At 40.7% G+C, this 25,233-nt stretch overlaps 1 pseudogene; it reads right to left on the reverse strand.

Moving 5' to 3' along the window:
* Window positions 1-827: 827 nt before the first annotated feature.
* LOC127697771 (dnaJ homolog subfamily C member 10-like) lies at window positions 828-23,970 on the reverse strand (annotated as a pseudogene).
* Window positions 23,971-25,233: the final 1,263 nt, after the last annotated feature.

The following is a 25,233-nucleotide window of genomic DNA, read 5'->3' on the forward strand; positions in this document are numbered from 1 at the left end:
ACAGAGCCTAAGGGAATGGTGAACCAATGACTGGCTCAACTTGAGAACCATCCCAATGGAGAGAGTCACCTCCTAAGACCATTAGTGATACTCTGCTATGCTTGCAAATAGAAACCAAATATAATGGTCTTCTGAGAAGCTTCACCCAGCAACTGATGGAAACAGATGCACAGACCCACAGGCAAATATTAGGTGGAGCTAGGGGAATCTTGTGGAAGAGTTGGGGATAGAACTGAGGGGGGTTGGTGGTGTCAAAGATACTACAAGAAGAGCTACTTGTAAACTAACCTGGGTCCATGAGGCTCACCGAGACTGAAACACCAACCAAAGAGCATGCAGGGACTAGACCTAGGTCCCATACATATTTTTGGCAGATGTGCATGTTGGTCTTCATGTGGGTCTTCTAACAACTGGAGTGGGGGCTCTCTCTGACTCTAATGCTTGGCTCTAATTTCATCTCTTTCTCCTAGCTGGGCTGCTTTGTTGGTCCTCTCTGAGGAGAAGGAGATGGGGTAATGGGGAGAGGGATTTGTGAGGGTGGGACTGGGAAGAGAGGAGTGAGGGAGTACAATTGGGATTTAAACTGGATAAATAAATAAACTAAAGAAAAGTAGTGATGTTTGCATTTTTAGAAGAATTAAGAGCATGGGTTCAACAAAGCACCATATGTGGTCTGTAAAGTCTGGTGTTGGTGTCTGTGCTGCTCAATTGCAAGGCCAAGATCACAGGTATCTGATTTCTCCAGGAGCAATCTCAGTGTTTGGAAAAGGGATCCTTTGATGCGATTTTCCACATTCTTTTCTTTCTAGATTTTTGCTTCACTATTGTCAAAACTCATTCTTATTTCTCTTTATTGGCTTAGGAGAGTTTCTAACTTTCTATGAATTAAGACCACAATAGTTTTTGCATCTCTGGAATGTATTTGCTTTCCCAAATACTGTTTGTTCACAGTAATAAAATTCAACACGTGGGTATGCTTTTGTACAAGTCTTCCAGCAGGTTTGGGCATAAACCTGGCAGTATGCATCCCCAGGGTTTCACTTTCCCTTCAATTACAGCCAAGAGTTCAAACTCTGAATGAAAATTCTGGCAAGAGCCACACCAAGGACAATAGAAATTAACCTCTTAGTGAGTTTTCCCTTGTAAAACATTTTCATTAAAAGTCTGTGATGTCAAATCTATGGATGCTTGTAAAGACACAAAACCCAAGCTTTTCAGGGAATAAGCAGCCTTGTATCAGCTACTGTAACTATGAAGTGGATAAGCTTTACTTGACTTTGGGCAATAAAAGCTTATCTCAGAGTATATTCTTTTTTCTTAGGTATAAGAAGAGTGATCCTGTTGGCAGTCCACCCTGCTTACATTTGAGCAGTCCAGTTAATGTGCTGGCCATTCTTTTCCATTCTGGCATTAAGACATGACAGAGATGACACCATGGAGACCAGCAATCAATGATCCAGACTTCATCATGCTTTCTTTATTTAACTAGTTCATTGAAAGTGGTTGGACAGAGAAAAAGGAGGGAGGTGATTAGAGAATGGATGGAGAGAAGAAGGTTTATGGGACATATGGGGAGGAGGGATCTGGGAAAGGGGAAATCATTTGGAATGTAAGCAAAGAATATAGAAAATAAAAATATTTAAAAAAAGAAAGTGGTTGGTGGAAGAGAGACCATGGGAGGTTTTATGATCCTCTAGGAAATTCAAGATCTGTTCAGCAGAGTGATGTTCTTCATACTCTCAAATACTGTGCTGTTTGATGCCTGTGTTGGTGGATAAGCCTGAATGTTTTATGTTTTGCTGAGTCCTTTATGAACTGTGCAATCTAAAGCACTGACTTTAAGCTGATCATAGAGAAGCATTGATGTCCTTAGTGACTCTGGCATTAGAGCTAGACATGACAGGCAGACACCAAGGGACAAAGAAGTCAATAAACCATGGTGCTTTGTCACTAGTAGGGCAATTTTGATGTCCAAGTGTGGTGACATGGGAATTAACACTTTCTTTGGCAGTAGCAAGCATATAACACATGGATTCTTCCTTCGATAACGAATTTCATATTATTTGATTCCTTGACCTTTAAATGTTGCTAGACAGACATTAAAAACACAAAGATCTCTACAGGTTTCTGGTGCAGAGGAGTAGTCATACTTTCCAATTGGAATATGATTATATTTAAGTAGTTTACAGGCTTTTTTTTCAACTCAGAATAATTTGAATTTTTTTAAATGAAAATAGGTGAGTGAGTGATGACGTGCCAAATGTTCCCCTAGTTGATTTGGTGAAAGCCATTCAAATTGTCACATCCATAGTAGAGAGGAAGGAAAATAAAAGTGAGGTACAGAGACGTTTATGAGTTACCCAGGGTCATACAGCAAACTTAGCCTTAGGAAGAAGCACTCATGAAATCAGGTTACATGTATTAGTTATCACAGTCTTCAATACCCATTAGACATAAAACGTGAGGGATGTTCAGCAATGATTCCCTTGAAATACATGTGGCCATGCTCCTGGGAGGTTCCGGGTGCCTCTGAGTATATGATGAACTGATGCAGCACTAAGTACAGTATTTGGCTAAGTATCTGGGGGAACCTCTGGCCCATGGATGCTATGGCAATCATGCAAGGAACATAAGACCAGATGTCAGCCATGTAGAGAGATTTTCAGTGGTGTGTGGGAAAATTACTAGCTACTTGGTTTAAGAATGGGTATTTATGTCAGAAGGAAATAGATGGAGGAGGGAGGGAATTAGAAGGAACTGAAGTGAAGGGAGAAAGGGGGAAAGGGGGGCAAAAGAAATAAATGGGGAGAGAAAAGAGGAGAGAGAGCCAGAAAGATAGCAAAGGATGAAGAGAGAGAAAGTGGGAGAGAGAAACAGACAAGAGAGACAGTGAGGGAGAGACAGGAGAGAAAATAAAAGAGTGGGAAGGAGATAGAGAAGAAATGAGGCAGAGGGTAGGGAGGGAGAGAAAGAGAGATGGAAGAAGAGGGAGAGGGAGGGAGGGAAAGAGGAAGAGAAGGGAAGGGAGCGAGGGGAAGGGAGGGAGGGAGAGAACCAGTAATATCCAGTGCTTTATCTCTTGGAATGTCAGCAGTAACTCTTTAGAAACATAAATTAATGAAAATGGAGGCAAATCCAAGCAAAGTGGTGTCTTCCTGTGAAGGAGACTGGAGTATCCATACAGAAAAAGATGCATAGCATACAGGGGACAGCAGCTGGTAGCACGGGGAAAACTTCAGAAAGAATCGAAGGTGTTCATGCCTTGAGCGATATTTCCATTTCTGACCTGTGAGGGTAGAATATCTTCTATTGAGGATGGCAAGCTTGCTGTGCTTACAGATGCCCAGAGTTTGGTTTCCAGCATCAGCATCAGGTGATTCACACTGTGTATAGCTTCAGTCACTGGGGATCTGACATCCCCTTCTGGCCTCCTTGGGTATCTGAACTCATGTGCACACACTCAGTCACACATCATGCTGGTCATATTTTTGTCAACTTGACGCAAGCTAGGGTCCATTTGGAAGCTGGAACCCCTACTGAGAAAATACCTTCATCAGACTGGCCTCTCTACTTTGGGTGGTGCCACACAATGGCTAATGGCTCTGGGATGTAGAGGAAAATGGACCAAGCAAGCCATGGGAAGGAAGCCAGAAAGCAGTGTTCCTCCACGATCGCTCTGAGTTGCTGACCTGACTTCCTTTCCAGGTGGACTATAAGCTGTATGATAAAATAAATGTTCTTTCTTCCTTTCAACCATAGTGTTTATCACAGCAATAGAAAGAAAATTGTGATACATAATATACATAATTAAAAAGCTTAAAAGAGTGTCCAGTGTTGAAGTCACCCACCTTGTGGTTTTATTATGTAATTATTAGCTGGGTAATGTGACATTCATAACAATACTTCAATGATATGCCCTTACCTTAACACAGAACACAGAGAAAATCTTTATCACTCTGAAATTAGATATAGCTTTCTGACCCAGGATGCTTTGAAGGCACAACCAGAAGAGAAACAAGAGCTTGAGGGTTAGCAAGGAACATGTTGACAGCTGGAGAAAGTTGTGCTGTGGTGCCCATGCCTGCTATACCAAATGGAGCAGCCACAGGATCTCCAGAGGTTTGCTGCATCCTAAGAAATGGTAACCGAAGAGAGCAGACCATGGGGTGTCAGGGAGAAAAGGCTATGTTCAATAGACTGTCAGAAGCCAGGAAAGACCTGTGCATGTGACACAGCAAATGGACTATGAGTAGGCTCAGGCCCCAGAGAATCTCAGACCTGAGACCAACAGGAGCGGAACGAGCTTCTGGTCAAATTATCTGATGTGGAACATTTAACATGACACCCAACAAAGAGAATCATGGCAATCAGTCAGGTAGCATATAAACCTGGAGCTCTCCATGCTAATGAGGTATCTAGCTAGACTCTAAGTGACAGCCAATGAGCTTCCCTTCCTGGACATTCATCCTGCAAAGGGAATTTAATCCCTGGGTCACTCTGAGTAAGGTATTCATATTCACCACCAAATGAAGCAGTTTGAACAAGCAAAGGACCATCTCCTTTGTCAAAGATAGATTTTGTGTTAAAGAGCCTTGCCTAAATCTCCTGAGAAGGTCTTCTTTCTTCCAGTATCTCCACACTCTAGGCACTCGCTCAGAATCAAGCCAGGTTCCACCCCTTCTCTGCCTGGCCCATAAACGCCCTGAGTGGAAGCATGGACAAGGGACCCCGTTCCCCAACGTTCCCAGCACTCAGTGTTTCTCTGACAACATTTGTCCCAAACCCTGGTGTTTCCCACCTGAGAGAACAAGGACTGAGGACCCCGATTACTGGACTGTGTTCTGCGTCCCCTGAGCCAACAAGATAGACACGTAGCCTCTCTCTCCCTCTCTCTCTCACCCAGCTCTGGTGTAAATGGGTGTATGTGTGTATGGTAAACATAGTAAAGGTCAGAGGACAATCTTATGTGTCAGTGACAGCACTGTACTTTGTTTCAGCCAGTCTTGTCTTTGTCATTGCATGCCCCAGGCTGCCTGGCACACATGCTTCAAGAGATTCCCTTCTTTGCCCCCAGCTCCTTGAAAGAGTACGCGATTACAGGCATGTGCTACTGTGCCTGTCTTTATAGCAAGTCTAGGGGTGCATAATTGGGTCTCCCTACTTGCAAGGAAAGTGCTTTCCTCACTGAGTCATCTTCCAAGCCCCCAAAGTCTCTTAATATGGGGTTTTCAGGAATCTGAAGGTTTATGCATTGGGAGCTAGTAAAAATGAAGCAGAAAAAAATGAGCAGAGCTATTAGTGTCCCACCTGTGTCTAGAAGGAAGGCCGGGTGGTCCACTTATTGGACCCAAAGCAGGCACAGAAGGACAAACCAATGTAATACTTAAAAGAAGGAAGAGAGAAGGCCGGAGAGATTTGTGTAAGAATAGAAAGGGAGGACTCAGAAGAGTGAGTTAAGTGGATATAATCACTTACCACAGTGATTAAGGAAGTTCTAATTAAAAGGACTCTAATTAGAGGCGCCTTGGAGATGGGTTTGTTGAAAGAGAAATCAGAGCTGTTACAGAGCTGACCACAGGCAAGAATTCAATGGTGTGAATAACAAATGCGCTCACTTCAAGGCAACTTACAGACTAGAGAAAAGAAAGGGAAATACAATTGGAGGATAGATGTATCTCTATCTATCTATCTATCTATCTATCTATCTATCTATCTATCTATCTATCTATTTATCTATCTATAAAACCAGAATGTGGAGGAAACCCAGGTTAGCATTTTAGAGAGGAAGGAGGAACGATAGAAAGGTCTCTGCTTACAAGTTATGGCTTTTCTCCAGCTTCCTCTGTTGAATTCATTAAATATTTAGAATTTGGACTGGCTTAATTTGATATCTGTGGCTGTGATAAAATACTCCGACTTAAAAGTAACACTGAGGAGGGAAGGACTGGCTTGGCTCTCACTTCCAGTTCAAAGTCTCTGATTTAGAGAAGTCAGGAATTCAAGCATGAACTGTGGAGGACTGCTATTTGATAGCTCTTTCTGGCTCATGCTTAACTACCTCTCTTAACATAATACAGTCCTGCCTTCCCAGGGAATGGTGGATTGTGTTGTCCTACATCAACTAGTAGTCAAGGTAGTCCTCCCCAATCCCCCACAATTGGATCTGGACAATCCCTGAAAAGAGACTCTTCTTTCAGGTGACAGTAAGCTATTTCAAGTTAATAGTTAAATCTATTTAAGACAGAGACCTTTTTCTGCCCTCTCAGGTGTCATTTGTAGAGCCTTGCATGTCACAATGAATAACTATTAAGGGAAGAACTCAGCTATAGCATTTCGATGGTTAGAGGGAACGACTTGGAGTAGGAGGATGCCAGAGAAGGGCATGCTGTGGCTCTGTGCATCCATCTTTAAGGCTTTCTCTGACTTCCCGTTGAAGAGCCCAGCTTTGGCTTTAATCCCATTCATGCTTCTCTTCAGATTCATAGTGTACTTAAAATTACGTTCTTCTTCCAAATCGCTTTATTTTAGGTGTGTCTGTGTGTGTGCATTTATGTGTGTGTGGTGGGGGTACATATACATGTTTACATGTCTTTGGAAGCCCCAGGCAGTTTTAATTCTTCAGTTCCTATCCACCTACTTCTAGAGATAGGGTCTCTTGCTGGCCTGGAGCCTTGATAAATAGGCTAATCAAGTTATCCTGTAAGACTCACGAGCCTGATTGTCTTTATCTTCCCAACACTGAGACTGCAAACACATGTTATCATGCCTGACTTTTCAATGTAAGTTTGACTTCAGTTACTTATGCTTGCAGGCAAGCACTTTACACAAAGCTTTACATGGGCTCTCTTCTTCAGTTTCCTTGGATTCCAGGCTTGATCAATATCTTTCTGTTAAAGAACTGAAACCCCAGGAAATAGAAAGCCTCACAGAACACATGAACCACATCAAGATCCCTGCCAAGTGGGGACAGGTGCCCTATGGTAGGAACTGGGTCTACTCCTAAGCAGGAGTAATCATTTCTCATGATAGGTTCAATTGTCACACCATGTGGCATCTACCAGGCCACAGCCTATTCCTTAGCTATCTGCTGTACCAGCTGTATCCACCGCTTTATTCTTCTCTTCTATAAAAATCCATGAAAGGGGGGAGGGGCTCAGAATCAGCATAGAACACACAAAGATGCAAAATTCTCATCACAGAGGAGATTCATTACCCTGGATGTACAATAGAAGTAGGGGTATCTGTCCCTGAATTAGGCAAAGACAGATAACAGGTGTTTCTTAGGGAATGCTTTTTAAATAGAAAAGGGAGAGAGGGGAAATCTGTGCTATGATTAGTTGGTATCTTAGCTAGGGTTGTATTCCTGAGAAAAGGCATCACGACCAAGGCAACTCTTATAAAGGAGAACATTTAAGGGACTGACTTATATTTTCAGAAGTTTATTCCATTATGTCATGGTGGGAACCATGGCAGTGTGTAGGCAGGCATGGTGTTGGAAAAGCTGAGAGTTTTATATCTTGATCTGCAGGTAGCAGGAGACGATGTGTCACACTGAGTGTAGTTTGGGCATAGGAGACACCAAAGCCTGGCTTCACAGTGACACCCTTCCTACAAGGCCACACCCACTCCACCAAGGCCAAACCTCTTCTTAGTAGTGGTCCTCCTTATGGGCTAAGCACTCAAACACATGAGTCTATGGGGGCCATTCCTATCAAAATGCCAAGGTTGGTAAGTCCTGATTGGATGTGTTAGCCAGTGTAGCCAAATAATGAACTTGAATTTCTGGACCTTGATGTTTTTATAGCTGGACCTTGGAGTCAGGACTGAGGAAGTAGTCAAATAAAAGAATAGAACTTGGGAGCTAGGTTTAGAAATATAATCTAGGTTTTAGCAAGGGAGAGAGAATGGGGTAAGGCAAGATCTGCTGGTATCATGTTTGCCAGGTTGAGGCCTGTTAGAGAGCCCTTCTATCTCAAAATTCCTCTGTCAGTTCTTGAAAGAAAGGGATGGGGTAATTGAGCCCTTTTCTCGCTTTTTAATGGGGTCACTCTGACTGTAGGGCCTTTTCTGTCCTTTGCCACTACTCTGTCTCTGACAGACCTTGATGTCTGAGCCTTGTCATTTGAAATTCTTTCTTTCTTTTTTTCTAAAGAATTGTGTGTGTGTGTGTGTGTGTGTTTGAAAAGAGCTTTGAATACCCTGAAGTTTAAGTTAAATGTTTTGTGAGGCACTAGCTGTTTGTGCTAGAAACCAAACCCTGGGTCTTTACCTCTGAGCCAGTTACCATGCCAACCCCTGTTGGAATGCTTGAATTGGGATTTTTTTCTACCTAAAACTCTAGCAAGTAAAATATATCTAATAATTTTGGAGGAGGTGAATGTAACGCAAAGGTTAACGTTGTGAAGTAAGATTTGAATAAAAGAAATTTCAAAGTTGCTATTTCACACAGAAAATTCCAAGTTTTCTGACTCTGAGGACAAGCTGCCAGAGTGGGGCACATTTTTCCTTCCTTCCCTTCCCTTCCCTTCCCTTCCCTTCCCTTCCCTTCCCTTCCCTTCCCTTCCCTTCCCTTCCCTTCCCTTTCCTCCCCTCCCCTCCCTTCCCTTCCCTCCCCTCCCCTCCCCTCCCCTCCCCTTCCTTCCCTTCCCTTCCCCTCCCCTTCCCTTCCCTCCCCTCCCTTCCCCTCCCCTTCTCTTCCCTTCTCTCCCCTCTCCTCTTCCCTTCCTTTTCTCTTTCTTTCTTTCTTTCTTTCTTTCTTTCTTTCTTTCTTTCTTTCTTTCTTTCTTTCTTTCTTTCTTTCTTTCTTTCTTTCTTTCTTTCTTTCTTCCTTCCTTCCTTCCTTCCTTCCTTCCTTCTTTCTTTCTTTCTTCTTTCTCTTTCTTTTTCTTCTAATTATTATTATTAATTATTATTATTATTTTCTCAGTGTCACCATCACTATTTCTCTCCAGTCCTCTTGATTGAATAGGGGACCCTTCCTAAGAGCCAGCTCCTTCACTTTCTCTACAAATACATGTAGTAAGGATGGAGCTAGGTAGCACATTTTAAAAAAAAATCACTGAAAATTCTGTAAACACGTAACGAATACTTGCTAATCAAAAATATATAAAAGGAGCACTAAATATAATCAAATTCTTAGGTACAAATCTAATATTATCTGAGCTTTTTCTGTGGTGAAAAGTACAAAAACAGGCAGATTCTCAGTGAAGATAAAAAGGAGAAAGATACCATATGTGTGTAGTGAAAAAACACAATAAGTTAAAGATAAAAAGTCTCACAAAGTAATTTATAGATTCAAGGCAATTTCAATTAAATTTCATCATCCTTGGCAGCATTAATAAGATAATCTTTGAATTCATATGAAAGAGAAAGAGCTGATGATAACTAAAGTGATACTGAGAAGAAATGGAGTTAGAGGTGCTCATTGACTGTAAGACTTAGGAGGGCTTTCAGCTGTAATATAACTACAGCATTCAAGGCAGGGAAGAGGTTAGGAAGAATGTGTAGACAGATAAATGCAACTGAATAGAAAGTGCAGAAATAGACACCTAGAAATAGGGTCACATTGATTTTTTGACAAAGGTTTAAAGAAAATTCAGGGGAGAAAAGATTTTTTTTAAAGAAATTTTATTGGAATAACCAGAGAACCAGCTATAGAGGAAAAGACCCTTAGGCTATAATTCAGACCTGTGCAAAATTAATTCAGAATGGATTACGAGTATAAATGAAAGAATAAAACTGTAAAACCTTTTGAATAAAACATAAGAGAAAAATCTGTGTGAACTTAGGTTAGGGAAAGAATTTTGAGATAAAACCACCCAAATTGTAACCCATAAAATAAAAACTGACAATTTTGATATCATTAAGGTAAGACATTTTTGCTTTGCAAAAGATACTTTTTACATAAGGAGAAACATAAATTACTTAACAACCAAAGAGAGTGTATGTATATTATTTTCCTTTCACTGCATCAGTCAAATAATTTATAGGAAGAACATGTGTATGCATGTGTATGTGTGTGTGTATGTCCATACATGTGTGTATACATGTGTGTGTATACATGTGTGTGTGTGTTATACATGTATGTCTGTTTATCCCTGCTCATATGTACATGTACATTTGGAGGTCAGAAGTCGATGATGTATGTCTTCATCAATCATTGTTCACTTAATTTTTTGGAGTGTGTGTGTGTGTGTGTGTGTGCACACGCACATATGTATACGTGCATGCATGTGTAGGCCATAGGTTTACTGTGAGTATCTTCCTCTATTTCTCTCCACTCTATCTTTTTGATACAGTGTCTATATCTTAATACCTTTAACATGGAGTTTTCCATTTCAGCTAGACCAATTGGATAGTGAGTTCTTAGAATCCACTTTTCCTTTCCTCCCAGCACTGGTGTTACAGCTGTGCGCTACCAGACCTGGCTTTTACATGAGCATAGAGGATCTGAACTCATGTTCTCAGGCTTGCATAAGGAGGACTTTACCCACGGAGCCACTCTCCAACCTCACTCTGTTTGTGTCTTTGTTTGCTTTGAGACAGGGTCTCTACAGGAACCAGGGGCGTGTCACTGATTTTTCTAGACTACCTGGAAAATGAACCCCAGAGATCCCCATGTTTCAGGCTTCTTAACACTCATATCACAGGCATGTGATATACCTTGGTCTTTAGGTATTAGGGATTGAAATCAAGTTCTCATGTTTTTACGGCAAGCATGCTCATCTCCCTAGCCCCAATAAGAATGTTTTGAAATGTTAGCAATTAAAAGTAAAATAAAAATCAACAAAAATATACATGCTATTAGCTATCATACAATTTAAATTCCAAAATAATAATTAGAATGCAGCAGAAAATGATGCAAAGAAAATACCCAAGAATAAGAGACAGGTCAAATGAGTTAGGTGTTCTCCATTTAAACCAATGTCATGTATTCACTAACAATAACATTCTGAAAATATGCTTATTAGTATGGCTAGATGATTAAAATATATGGTTAAACAAGAAAAGGCAATTATAAAAACAAGCACACTAGATCATATTTCCTTTTGTTAAAGGTTAGCATTAGCATACAAGGAAATGTCAGAAAAATAAATTACCTAGCTTTCCAGGATAACATCTGGGTTCTGAGATTTGAAGTATGCACATGTTTTTTTTTTTTTAAATTGTGTTTTGTTTTATATTCAATTCTATGTACTAGGGCTATCTTATCACAAAGTATCTTAAAGTACATGTATATAGTTTAGGTAGTTTCTACTGTAGTAGGTTTCTGTATGGTATTGCCAACACTCTCGGTTACCCTTCAGAAACTTAGAGTAGGGACATATTGCTAGAGACACCATATACTTGAATCACAGACATGGGAAAATCAAGACAATAACCATCTGGAATCTTCATCTATAGTGACTAACTTCTGTAATGTTAGAAGGTGCTATATGCATGCTGGAGGAGAAAACTCATCAATTTCATTCATCTATGAACCCTGGAAGCTACACTAATGATTGATCTGACAAGACACACTCACTGGCACAAATGTTATGAGAGTTACCAACTGGCTGGGATCAAGGGGTTCATCATTGACATTCTTCATGACAAGTTCCTGAAAAAAAAAAAACATGAGAAAATATAGAAGACAGGAAACCCAGGTCATAAGGTCTTAAACAAGCTGTACCTTAAAAGCTTATAAGTTTATTAAGAAACAATATCTTCTATACAGTTTGTATGCAGAGAATGAGATAGAATCCATGGAAATCCAGTTAAGCAATGTTGGTAAATTGAAACAGAATACCTCAGACTCAGCTGCCTTAGGATTGATAACCACAGCACAGTAGGAAGTGTTGAGTTCCCAGAAAGTACAATCATGACTCCTTTGAGGCCCTGGCCCTAGCCCCAGAGTAGACCTTGCCAAGTCTGCCCTTGGGCAATGACACAGGACTAATGTTCTTTTTGTCCTTTCATTAGGGATTCTGAGAAAGCCTTAAATCAGCCTGCTTCCCAACAACCGACTAATTTCTAAGGCCTGTTCCATGAACTGGATCCTATACCTTGCACTATTAATGGGGCCAATAATTTGTGGCAAGATAGGTCATAGGGCCTAGGAGAGAACATAGTACTATTATTCTGCTAAATGAATATACTAATAAAAGGACTCCTAATGACATATTGCTAAACCTAGAGGTCAGGTCATCTCTCAGCCCTTAGCAGAGAAGCTTGCAATATGTAAGAATTAACAGAGAATACATAACTGCTGCATGTGCAGAGAGTAAGAGACTATGGAGTGTTCAGTACTAAATGACACATGTGTTTCACATAGATCTCCTCATTAAATATCTTTATGGAAGTAGGAGTGAAAAGATTGTAAAATGAGGAGATGATGGATAAGCTCAAGAAACAATGTTTTTTAGCCTCAAAGGGAAGTTGCATGCACGGATATTGACGCGTGCACAAGCATTTGCAGGCACAAACCAGACAGAATCTCAGCATTCATGAGAGCTGTGTGGGACAGATTTCTGCTTAGAGTCGAGGAGCAATTTGGAATTTGATAGCTGCCAGGAGAGGAAGAGTTGGTTTACTTTAATAATATAATTTGCTATTGGCCAGTCACATTCCCAGGGAGACCTCGTTCCCAAGAGAAGTTGGAGGCATCCATTTTTGCAACCTACTTTTAATAAGGGTTCAACCTCTCCTCTAGCAGACTACCCAGCAGAGGATGTAGAAGAGAAAAGTTATTAGGATATGGGGAAAGTGGACCTGTTCAGCAATAGTTTTGTTATATCAAAACACCTTTTCACCTGTGTCTGCTTCAGAAAAAAACATTCTTTCTTGGGTCTGTTTCGGCAAAGCATCCTTTCATCTGTATGTACCATCAAAACGTCATTTGACCTAACTTTCCAAGGAAAGTAGAAGCATCTATAGCAAGTAGTTTTGTAGCACAAGTTGGATTTGATGGTTAAAAAAATGTTTTAAAGAAAAAGAGACTCTGAAAATTGGAGTGCAGAGTGCTTGGTGATCTTCCAGATGACTTGAGTTAAATTCCCAGCAGCTATGTTGAGGGGATTACATCATCAGTTCCAGAGAATTTGACACCCTCTTCTGGCCTCCTGGGCACCAGCACACATGTGAAACACACACACACACACACACACACACACACACACAGAGAGAGACAGAAAGACAGACAGACAGACACATATAAATACAAATTAAAAACCAAAAAAGAATTTGTGAAATTATAGTTAAAAATATGTTTAAAATAAGAAAAAGAGACAATGTGAAAGAGAACTGAGCATCAGAACGAAAAAAGATAATCAAATTTAAAAAGCAGAATAAGTTAGAGTTGGTTTATTTACAAATTTGGCTATAGTATTTAAGAGTCTAGTAAGTGCAGATAGGTTACTTAAACAATTATAATTTTAATTTCAAACAAAATAAAATAACTGGAGCCTTTTCTCAAGATCATTAAATGAAAAATTACATTAATATACCTTGAAACCTTTTTGCTAGAGTAAACTCTCTTTACAAACTCAACTGTGTTAATCCTTTGTTGCTACTATAGAAGGCACTGGCAAAAATGAACTTAAAGAAGATATGTTTTATTATTTATAAAAATCGACAGAGCCAGAGGGCAGAGTCCACATTGGTGGGGAAGGTAGGAGCTCGAAGCTGGCCCTACTCAGGAACTAGACTGATCTTACTCCATTCCATTAATGCCATGGAAGCCCAGAGAGAAAACAGGAAGTGTCACCAGGCTAAAAATATTCAAACCCTGGGCTGGAGAGATGTCTTAGCTGGTAAGGGAACACACTACTCTTACAGAGTATTCGAGTTCAGCAGGTAGCTGCCACATCAGTTAGCTCATAATAGCCTCAAACTTCAGATCCGGGAGATCTGAGGCCTCTGACATCCATGGGCCCTGACACTCACATGTACAAACTCACACACAGACTTCCCATAAAGCTGCAAATAATACAATAAAATCTTTAAAAATTAAAAAGCAAAAATAAGTAGTTAGCTCCGAAATCATGCACATAGTAGCAACACCAACTGGAACCAGTAGGTTGTATTTATATATTTATGGACTCATATACGTAACAATAACACACACACTAAAATAACTACATTTAAAACAAATGATACAAACTAATACAGACATGAAAGCAAAAGTTCCCCCTAAAGTCTGCCCTACATTACAAGCACTCTCTAGCCTTGATACTCAATGCTGAGAATGAATCATGGGTATGTCTTGAAGCTTGTTGGAAAGTCAGTCTTATCTTCCCTAGACCCACTGGATGGCAATGCATATGGGAACATTGTAGAACATTAATATGGTCATTAAATAATTTAATACTAATTGTGCTTTACTAGCCAGCTGAGATGCATTTGGACTGCCAGTCATTTGTGAAAATTGGGACATTTAATAAGGACACAAGGCTGGTATGATAGCTGTCCCACCTCCAGTTAGGACTAACACATTTTTACCTCAGATTTAAGAAGAGGCAATGAGTGTGACATTATTCAACATGACTACCAAACATGCCCACACATACCCAAAACATCTGGGAAAAGAACCAATTGTTTTTAATCTATAAAATATTTTGCAAGATAGTGATAATTTATGTCTATTATCCCAATATTTGGAGACTGAGGCAGGAAGATTCCCATAGCTTCAAGGCCAGTTTGTACTACAGAGTAACTTTCAGGAAAATCTGAACTACATAGTAATACACGGTCTCAAATATACAAACAGATAAAGGCTATCAAAAGAGAGTCATCTTGGAAGATAGAAAAGTATGAAGTACCAGGGACCTGTCTCTTCAGAAAAAAACATTCTTTCTTGTGTCTGTTTCGGCAAAGCATCCTTTCACCTGTATGTACCATCAAAACGTCATTTGACCTAACTTTCCAAGGAAAGTAGAAGCATCTATAGCAAGTAGTTTTGTAGCACAAGTTGGATTTGATGGTTTAAAAAATGTTTTAAAGAAAAAGAGACTCTGAAAATTGGAGTGCAGAGTGCTTGGTGATCTTCCAGATGACTTGAGTTAAATTCCCAGCAGCTATGTTGAAGGGATTACATCATCAGTTCCAGAGAATTTGACACCCTCTTCTGGCCTCCTGGGCACCGGCACACATGTGAAACACACACACACACACACACACACACACACACACACACACACACAGAGAGAGAGAGAGAGAGAGAGAGAGAGAGAGAGAGAGAGAGAGAGAGACAGAAAGACAGACAGACAGACACATATAAATACAAATTAAAAACCAAAAAAGAATTTGTGAAATTATAGTTAAAAATATGTTTAAAATAAGAAAAAGAGACAATGTGAAAGACAATTCTATTGGTCAGTTCTATCTGTTGCTTTTGTTTTGGATCCTAATTTATTTTCCTGAAGGTTTATAATTGTTATGAGAAATTTGTTTTGATGAATGGAGTTCAATTGTAGTCAGTTTATCCTTAGTACAATAGCGACTACCTGTGTTAGCCCTTGGCCTGCAACAATCATCTGTGCATATATTCCAAAAGAAGCTGGTTAGAAGTGTGGATGAATAGGACATTGATTTGCAAGCATTGGGGATCTAGGGTCTGATCTCTTATGACTACTTCATATCCCAGAGGTTCAAAGAAGTAGGACGCCACTGTTGCTGCATCTCCCACAGATTTGCAAACCACGCTCTCATTGGATAAAGTTTCCTACTTGGATTTACTTCATATGGGGCAAGCTCTCCTTCTACTTTTGTTGCTGTTGTTGTTGTTGTTTTGTTTTGTTTCTGTCTCCTATGAGGAAATGTCAAAGACTAGGCTACTCCAAAGTAACTCCATGTGCACAGAGAGTTAGAGAGTAGCACTTGTGCTCAAGGGAAAGGACGGGTTTAGAGAAGCCGGAAGAAGACCTTATAGTTACAACTTAAGCTGATTTGTGACATAGAAATGGCCTACAGAAACAATGACCAAAAATAAAAATAGTAACATGAAGCACTAGAGAAGAGGAAAATCTAACTAATAACACTATTATAATAGTGTTATAAATTATAACACTATTAGATTCTAATATCCTGTTATCATTCACAACAATTAAAAAAAATCAAGCACACAAGCAAAAAGAAAAAGCATGACCATTGAACTCAAAAAAAACAAATCACCTTTTAAAGCCACCTTATGGCCAATCTACTAGAGAGCGCTTAAGGTTGTTTTGTTTTGTGCTTTTTTAAACTCTTTTTTAAAGGTCAGAGTCTCAGAAGACATCAACAGAGGCCATTGGTGAAAGTTCAGCGATGTTACATTAAAGAAACTAGGGTATTTGAGATGCCAGGAATGTAGGTAAGATAACCACCAAGAACAACATGTGTGGACTGGATATGGCCTGACTCTATGAGGCTTTGTATGGTATAGGTGGCAGAGCCAGAGACCTTTGGAGCCTAGGAAATCATGCCTAAATTACAGATGTGTTTGAGCTACCCAGGTAGACTTTGTTTTGCTTAAGCATGCTTTATTTTTGCCTCAGTTCTCTCTCTCCATTTTTTGGATGTTTTCTTTATTTACATTTCAAATGCTATTTCTTTTCCTGGTTTCTTCACTCCCAGAAACCCCCTATCCCATCCCTCCTCTCCCTGCTTCTATGAGAGTGTTCCTCCACTCATGTACCCACTCCCATCCCCCTCCCTCGATTCCCTAACACTGGGGCATCTATTGAGTTTTCATAGGTCCAAGGACCTCTTGTTCCATTGATGCCTGACAAAGCCATCCTCTACTACATATGCAGCTGGAGCCATGTGTACTCCTTGGTTGGTGGCTTAGTTCCTGGGAGCTATGGGGGTTCTAATTGATTGATTTGTTGTTCTTCTTATAGGATTGCAAACTCCTTTAGCTCCTTCAGTCCTTTCTCTAACTCCTCCATTGGGGACCCCATGCTCAGTCCAATGGTTGGCTGCGAGCATCTGCCTCTGCATTTGTAAGGCTCTGGCAAGGTCTCTCAGGAGAGTTATATCAAGCTCCTTTCAGCAAGAATTTCTTGGCATCCACAATAGTGTTGGGGTTTGGTGATTGTATATGGACTGAATCCCCAGGTCCCTTCACAAGAGTCACAAATAATATTACATATCTTGGTGTGATTCTAACCAATCAAGTGAAAGATCTTTATGAAAAGAACTTCAATGCTCTGAAGAAAGAAATCAAAGATCTTAGAAGATGGAAAGATCTCTCATGCTCATAGATTGGGAGGATTAATATAGTAAAAATGGCCATCTTGCTGAAAGCAATCTACAGATCCAATGCAATCCCCATCAAAATTCCAAATAAATTCTTCATAGAGTTAGAAAGAGCAATTTGCAAATTCATTTGGAATAACAAAAAACCCAGGATACTGAAAACTAATCTCAACAGTAAAAGAACTTCTGGAGGAATCACCATCCCTGACCCAGCTATTAAAAAACAACGAATTCATGAAATTATTAGGCAAATGGATGGAACTAGAAACTGTCATCCTGAGTGAGGTAATCCAATCACAAAAGAACACACACGGTATGTACTCGATGATAAGTGGATATTAGCCCAAAAGCTCTGAATGCCCAAGATACAATTCACAGATTATTCAAGAAGAAGGAAGACTAAATTGCAGGTGCTTCGGTCCTTTTTACAAAGGGGAACAAAATAGCCATAGGAGCAAATATGGAAACAAAGTGTAAAGCAGAGACTGAAGAAAAGGCCATCCAGAGACTGCCTCAGTTTTCTCTTAAAGCAAGAAATCATTCAACTTGCATTTAATTTTATAGGAGCATAGAGTTAGGAACCTTTGGATATTTTAGAAATAGTTTTAACATTTAAGGTGTTTGCATTAAAAAAACTGTGGTATCTTTAAAGTTATACTATTTCATACTTTGAGATAATAACATGAAATCTTGGGAATGAAAAAAGGGAGAACTTAGGATTAGTAGTGATGTATTTCTGTGTCAATCCTACAGGGGCCAATTGTGCTGCTTAGTGTTTCTTAACTTGACCCAAATTAGAGATACTTGGGAATAGAGAACCTTATCTGAGTAATGGCCTCCACTGATTGGCCGTCGACATGTCTGCTGGGATAAGTTTAATTTAATGCTTAACATGGGAGAGCCCAGCCACTGTGGGTAGCGTTATCCTTGGGTCAAACAAGAAAGAAGTTGAGCAAGCCCAGAGAGAGAAAGGAAATAAGCAGCATCCCTCCATTGCTGCTGCTTCAGTTTCTGCCTTTACTCCTCTTGGCGAAGAGCTTTAACTGTTAGTCAAACAAACCAGCTCCCCTCAAAGTTGCTTTTTTGGCACAAAAGAAACTCTTCCACTACTGTCTATTATCAAGAGACAGGAGGAAAAGAACTCAAGGCAGGAACCTGGAGGCAAAAACAAAAGAACTCTTAGAGGAGCCCTGCTCATTGGCTTGCCTTCCCTGTCTTTCTTAGCTACCTTTCTTACAGAGCTTAGGTATCCTGGCCCAGGGACAGTTCTGCCCACAGTAGGACGTGCCCTCCTGTAGCAATTAGCAATCAGAAGATGATGTGCATACATGCTCATAGGCTGGTCTGATAGAGGCCCTGCTTCAGGTGAGGTTCAGGTGAGGTGAGGCCCTGCTTCCGGTGAGGTTCTCTTTTCCCCACAGGTGACTTAGATTTACGTGGACAGCGGGGAGCTAACTATAATAATAGTAGATTTCATGTTAAACAAATTTCAACACACAAAAACTTTAAAAAAGATCAAGCCAAGTGATGACTTGTAGTAAAAATGATCAGACCCGAATAACCATCAAACAAAGATATGCTCTTATATCTTTGCTTTTCTGGAATTTAGTCAAGACTCCATTCACGTTAAATAATAGGTATGCAAGTGAACACTATCATACTATACAAATTAAACCAGTCTAAGAAATGCTATGTAGTTTCCCTCGTATGTGGTTTCTACATCATATGTAGATATATGAAAGTAACCATGGAACTGTCTGGGAAAGAAAGGGGCCTAATAGTGGTAGAAGGAGTGAGAAAGGGAAGGCATCCTGGTTAGTTTCAGCTTTCAACAGGAAATTGTGTAGAGTAGTAATCTGAGGAAACCCCAGCTGAGGGATTGCTCTGACCAGATCTATCTCTCATGCATCTGTCATGGCTATGTCTGTGAAGGTCTGGCTGGAACAATTGTTCACATATAAGTGTCCAGTTCACATTGGGCAGCACCACTATCCCTGGGCTGGTGAACCTGGTCTGTATAAGAAAGCTAGCTGAGTGAGCAAAAAGTAAATTAGCAAGCAGTGTTCCTCTATGGTTTCTGCTTTAAATTCCTGCCATGGATTTTCTCTTACTTGGAACTATCCATCAAGTAAACAACCCTTTCTGTTGCTGGTCACATGGCTTTCTCACAGCAGCAGAAGAAAACTACAGCAGAATGGTAAGAAGTATATGTGGAGTAAGAAAATATGCTCAAGTACAATGGGTAAGTACATGAAAATTTCTGCACATAACACATGGATGTGTATAGTGAAAATTTTAAAGTCATATAGGCAATAATTATTAACGATAGACAGGGGAGCCAATTTCAGTTTATCAGGAAAAAAGTGAATAAATATAACCCCAGGCTTGGGATTATAGTGAAAGTTTCTTGCTATCTTCCTGACATCTGGCTGCTAGGAAAGTGTGTATTATGATAAAAAATATCCATTTCAAGGTACTAATATCCAGCTCAGACTGTTCCCAGAAAAAAAGGCCATGTCCATTTAAAAAGCTCTGAACAGATCAATAAAGGTATTCCTTAGAAATGCATGTAATTTTTGTGTGTGTGTGTGTATGTGTGTGTCTCTGTGTGTGTTTGCATGTGTATGAAAGTGCTCAGGAAGAACAGAAGGCATTGAATCCCCTGGATCTAGAGTTATAGGCATTTATTCACCCTTTGAGATGATGGTTCCTGGCACCCAAACTCTGGTCTTCTGCAAGAAAAATATGCTCTGTCATTCACTAAGCTATCTCGATATCCCTGAAGTGCTCACTCACTTACTTAAGCTCAGGGAACACAACTTTTAGGTACATTTACACCAGGCTACCCTGGGTAGGTACAGAGCCGGGCCTTTCAGACTCCAAGGAAATGACCGACCCTTCAAGCAGCCCTGGGGACTGGGTTGTTGATTTGTGGCTCACATGTTTTGTTTTCATGGGGCTGGGAAACTATGACCAGTTCCCCAAAGAAGAGTGCTCTAAACACCATAGACAGGAAAGCAAGGTTCTTTGCTACATACGATTAAAGTGAACAAATTTAATACTTTATCCAGATGGTGCTGGAACCAGTTCAAAACATGTTGAAGACAAAAGGCTCTACGGAAAATACTTGTGAAGTATTTTGTAAGATGCTAAGTTTGATACATGCATGTACTCCCACTGGAACAGAATCTAAAATTCATAGTAAGGGTTGTGTCTCTGTCTTGAGACTTTAGAGGTCTAGTCCTCTACTGGAATGCCGTTTGATTTGACTTCACTTAACCATTCCACAAGTCATTAAGCCTAGAGCAATCCCACATGTCCAGGATACCTCATTTGCAGATAACAAAAGCAGCTGCTGTCCCTCACCAGCCCAACACAGATCAGAAACTTGGCATCTTTCCCTCTCACTCCTTATAGACTGAGTGGAAGTGCCGTAGCACCTCAAACCTTATTCTACCTGTCCAAGATGTATTGGACACTAGCCATGGCTATGACCTTTGCAGCCAACCTCTAAGGGATTGTGGGCTCCACATGGATAGAGACTTTAGTAGTTGTTATACCTTGTGCTTATCTGGTTTCCTTTGAAATTCCAAGCACCCTTCACTTTAGTTTTGGACCTCTGTGTACGTTGTCTTTATTGTAACTGGCAACTGAAGCTATTTACAGCCAGCTCCATCTGCTGGAGTTGGGTCCTGCCGGTAGTGTCGGGTTTGATTTCAGATTGTTGTTTGTTGTGTTGTCAGGAAGGGCTTATGGGAGGAAGAAACTGATGCCTGCATGCAAAATGTTCTTTGGTTAAAATTCACATAGAACCTGTTTGAAACGTTGACTACTACTCTGATCAATGTGCTGTGTATTTCTCTGTAGTCCCAACAACTGTCTCAGTGACATTCTGAAAGTCACCCTGAGGGATCTGGTCCATACTAGGAACGGCAACCTTAACCCTCCATCTTTGGAGCCCATCTGCATCATTTCTCATTCCTGAAGTAATAAAAATGAGTAAGCTTGCTATGCTGGCTGGAAGAATGTCTTTAGCAAGATTCTATGGCCTTTTGCCCACTTTGTGATATGTGGAGTATATAAGGCTAGTGTGAGTTGGCTCAGAAATTCTGTTTCTATGGGTCAGAATAAAAAATATTGTCTAAGTACAGAACCTGTTTTTAGCACCATATTTGCACATATTTATAATTATAAGGCATTAAAAGCAAGGTAAACATTCACCAATTTATAACAAAATGGTGGCAATGCAGGTAATTTTTAAAAGTGAAAGATAGTCACATGGTAGGACAGTGTTATGTTTTATGTTTTAAAAGTGTGTGTGTGTGTGTGTGTGTGTCCATTCCCTGACATTATTAATGACACTCTGCTATGCTTTGCAGACCAGAACATGTTTTCCTCTGAGAGGTTCTACCCAGCAGCTGACTTGGACAGATACAGACACCCACAGCCAAACTGTGAATGTAGCTTGGGGACCCTAATGGAAGAATAGCATGAAGGATTGCAAGCCCTGAATGGGATAGGAACTCCACAGGAAGACCAACAGAGGCAACTAACCTGGACCCTTGGGGCTCTCAGAGTTTGAACCACCAAAGTACATACATGTGCTGGACCTAGGCTTCTCTGAACATATACAGTAGCTGTGCAGCTTGGTCTTCATGTGAGTGTCAAACTATGGGAACAGAGGCTATCCCAAAATCTGTTGCCTACATGTGGGATAAATTCTTCTGGCTGGGCTGCCTTGTCTGGTTTCAATGGGAGAGGAAGTGCCTAGCCTAGCAGAGACTTGAAGTGCCAGAGTAGGGAGATACCCAGGCAGGTCTCACCCACTCAGAGAAGAAGTAGAGAGAGTATGGGGGGAGGATTGTGGGAGAGGGTTACTTGGAGAAGGCAGTGAGTGGGATGTAAAGTGAATAAGTAAAATAATAAAATAAAACTAAAAAATTGTGTGTATATAATTTTCATGTGTGTGTGTGTGTGTATGTGTGTATGTGTGTGTTTAGATGCTCCTATGTTTGAGAATGTGCATACACATTTGTGTGAGTGTGTAGAGAGGCCAGTGACAACTTTGGGAGGGTGTCATTCCTTGGAAAAGTCACCCATCTTATTTTGAGACAGGCTCTCCCTTTGACAACTCCTGGTTGTGTGCAATTGACAATTGGAGCTAACAATGACACCAACAGATGATCAAACTTGACAAAGTAGCTGACAGGTTTGGTTTATGATCAACTTAGGTGCCCTGAACAGAGACTAATAAACCCCTCTGAACTGTGAGTCAGCTGTGTTGCACTACTTTCCCAGAGTAGCAGAGCGACATGTTTTATACAAAGAGAAATAGAGGGACCCGGGCAGTGATTCATGGCCCAGCCAGCCCCCACATACCAGGGAACTCCAGGGTTAGAGTGAAACTCTGCCTCAAAGAATAAGGTAAGAAAGTGATTGATGAAGATACCAATGCTGACTTCTGCTTGCCCCATAAAACTGAGGAGAAAATGAATTATACATATATTTTTCTCATTTTGATACTGTTCGTTTTGTTTTGTTTTATTACTTATAACCAAAAGAGTGTAATAGTTGAATTGTTCATATTCAGGTGTTTGAAAGGTGAGTTATTTTGTGATAATACAAAAAAGATGGTGTTTGCTTTAATGTTTCATATTCTAATGTAATTTTAGATTAGTGTTATCCTGATGGATTTTAGGAGAAACAGTAAACTGTTTCCAGGTCATTTAGTAAGACAAAATGCTCTTGGGGGAGGCCCTCACCAGTTTTTATGCAAATGACTATAATTATTTTAATTCAAATTAGAGAGATAATTATCAATTTTTTTCTCCAGTGTTAATTTTTTTTAATTTGATATAAAAACAATGTTATTTGGTCACACTCATGGAGTGTTAGCAAAATACTGCAAGCAATGCAAGGTGACTCTTCATCTGTGTGCTACATGTGTGGCTTGCTGTAGTCATGTTGTGGTTTGGATGATAAATGTACCCTAAAAGTACCTGTGTTGAACACTTGTACCCTCCAGCCAGTGGTTATGTTCGGGAAGGTTGCGGAACCTTTAGGAGCTTTCATAGCCTTGCTATTGGAAGTGGATCACTGGAGGTGGGTCTTGTGTTTTACAGTCAAGCACTGGTTCCTGTTCATGTTCTACTTCCGACTGCAGATGCAATGTGAACAGCTGCTTCACAACTCCTGCTATCACGCTTTCCTGCCATGCACGACTGTGTTTCCTTGAACTGTGAGCTGAAACAAACCTCCATCTCTTACGTTACTTCCTGTAAGGTACTTTATTACAACAGAGAGAAGTAACCATCTTGGTACACATAGAGCGACACAAGAAGATTGGCAGAAACTATTTTTCTGCATTAGGTTTGGCTTTAGCTCCCCGTTCTTTTCAGCTGCCAAGGTAAAAATGGTGTTTTCTACACTTTTATATGATTGTATGAGCCAGAAGAATTCCTTTTTCATCTTGCAATGCTGTACTTCTTCAAGATTTCCATTCACTCTCTTACTGGGTATGATTAATTCAATATTCTCTATTGCATCTATTAACATTACACCAAAATTCCCAGAGTTCAGCAAGGTTGTGTATGCTGTATACAAACTGCAAGATGGTAATGTATGCCTTACACATGGGGAAACTGTTCTACCTGGACATCTGGTAGGCTACCTAACACAATAATTTCTTCAAGACTTTTTTCTGTCTGTCACCCACTCACCTGTATCACTGGGTGGAGATGAAACCAAGATGTGCATCACGGGCTTCTGGGACACAACTGTCAAGTGTCTGCACCAGAAGGTGGGGGCAGATCAGCTCATTGAGCTACTTGAGTGAGGTCAACATAATTATGGTCAGAGGCTGCTTGTTCATAGAGTACTGCTCCCATCAGACAGAACACCACAGACAAGAAGAGGAGCAGCAGACAGCCTGGATGTGCTGGTGGATTCAGTGGGAGACCTGGTACAGGTTGAATTACCATTGACACCCAATCTGAGTGCCCTGGAGGAGCTGCAAGCTGAGCAGCAGGAGGTGCAAACCCAAGTGTGCAACTTGTACTTTACTCTTAAGTGCCAGGCAGCATCTTCATGCAAGAAATAGCCAGCTGCTGAGGCCCAGATTTATTTGTGACCCTGTGTGATCTACTTGGCCTTTTCCTGACACCATACTTCCTGGCCTTCCTTGGCCTAGCAGAAGCCACTGGGATCTTGGTGTAACTGTGACTTGTAGGTACATGTTAGTATGGTACATGAGAAATGTGCCCTAAAAACCTGATGTGTTGGACCTGGCCATCTCCTCCAGGAAGCACCCCATAAGGAAAATATTTCAAACAGAGCCCTTCAACCTTTGACTCATTGGCATTGTCTACAATGGTCGTGGCTCAACCAGAATTATGTTGAACTTTCATGGTCTGTCTCCTCACTGCTCTGGAAAAAAGCAAAAATGGAACCAGGGCCCAAGTCTGATTGGGGCCTAGTTCAACAAGGGCCCTTTCCCATCAGAGGAGTGCTTTCTTCCTGTTGGTAGTTACAAGCAACTGCGGTTTGCTTCAGAACAATGCAGTGCAGAGTCTGATCCTGTGAAAGAGGAACAGTGTAGCTGATGCTCTCTCTCTCTCTCTCTCTCTCTCTCTCTCTCTCTCTCTCTCTCTCTCTCCAGAGATCCTCTTAACCATGGTAGATACTGATCCAAGCTGCCTCTAATCTGGCCTATCACTTTGTCCTTAGAATCTCTGGAACTTGTTTCAGGTAGCATTATATTTTCTCCCTTACCCCTACTCTTCTTCAATGGCATACCACAGGCTCATGGGTAGATTATCACTACACCCCCATACACATTTGTCTGTGCACCATTCTACACCTAGAATCCTGGACCTTCCAACTATTTGTGATGGTTGTCACTCCAGGAGCATACCATGCTACTAGGGATGAGATAGCAGGAAGTGTTCTCTCATAGTTTGGAAGCTGGTATGTGAGGTCAGGATTTTGGTGAGCCACATTGCTCTTCTGGCTTCAGAAGCT

This window comes from Apodemus sylvaticus, chromosome 12 (assembly GCF_947179515.1).
Source record: "Apodemus sylvaticus chromosome 12, mApoSyl1.1, whole genome shotgun sequence".
Lineage (NCBI taxonomy): Eukaryota > Metazoa > Chordata > Mammalia > Rodentia > Muridae > Apodemus > Apodemus sylvaticus.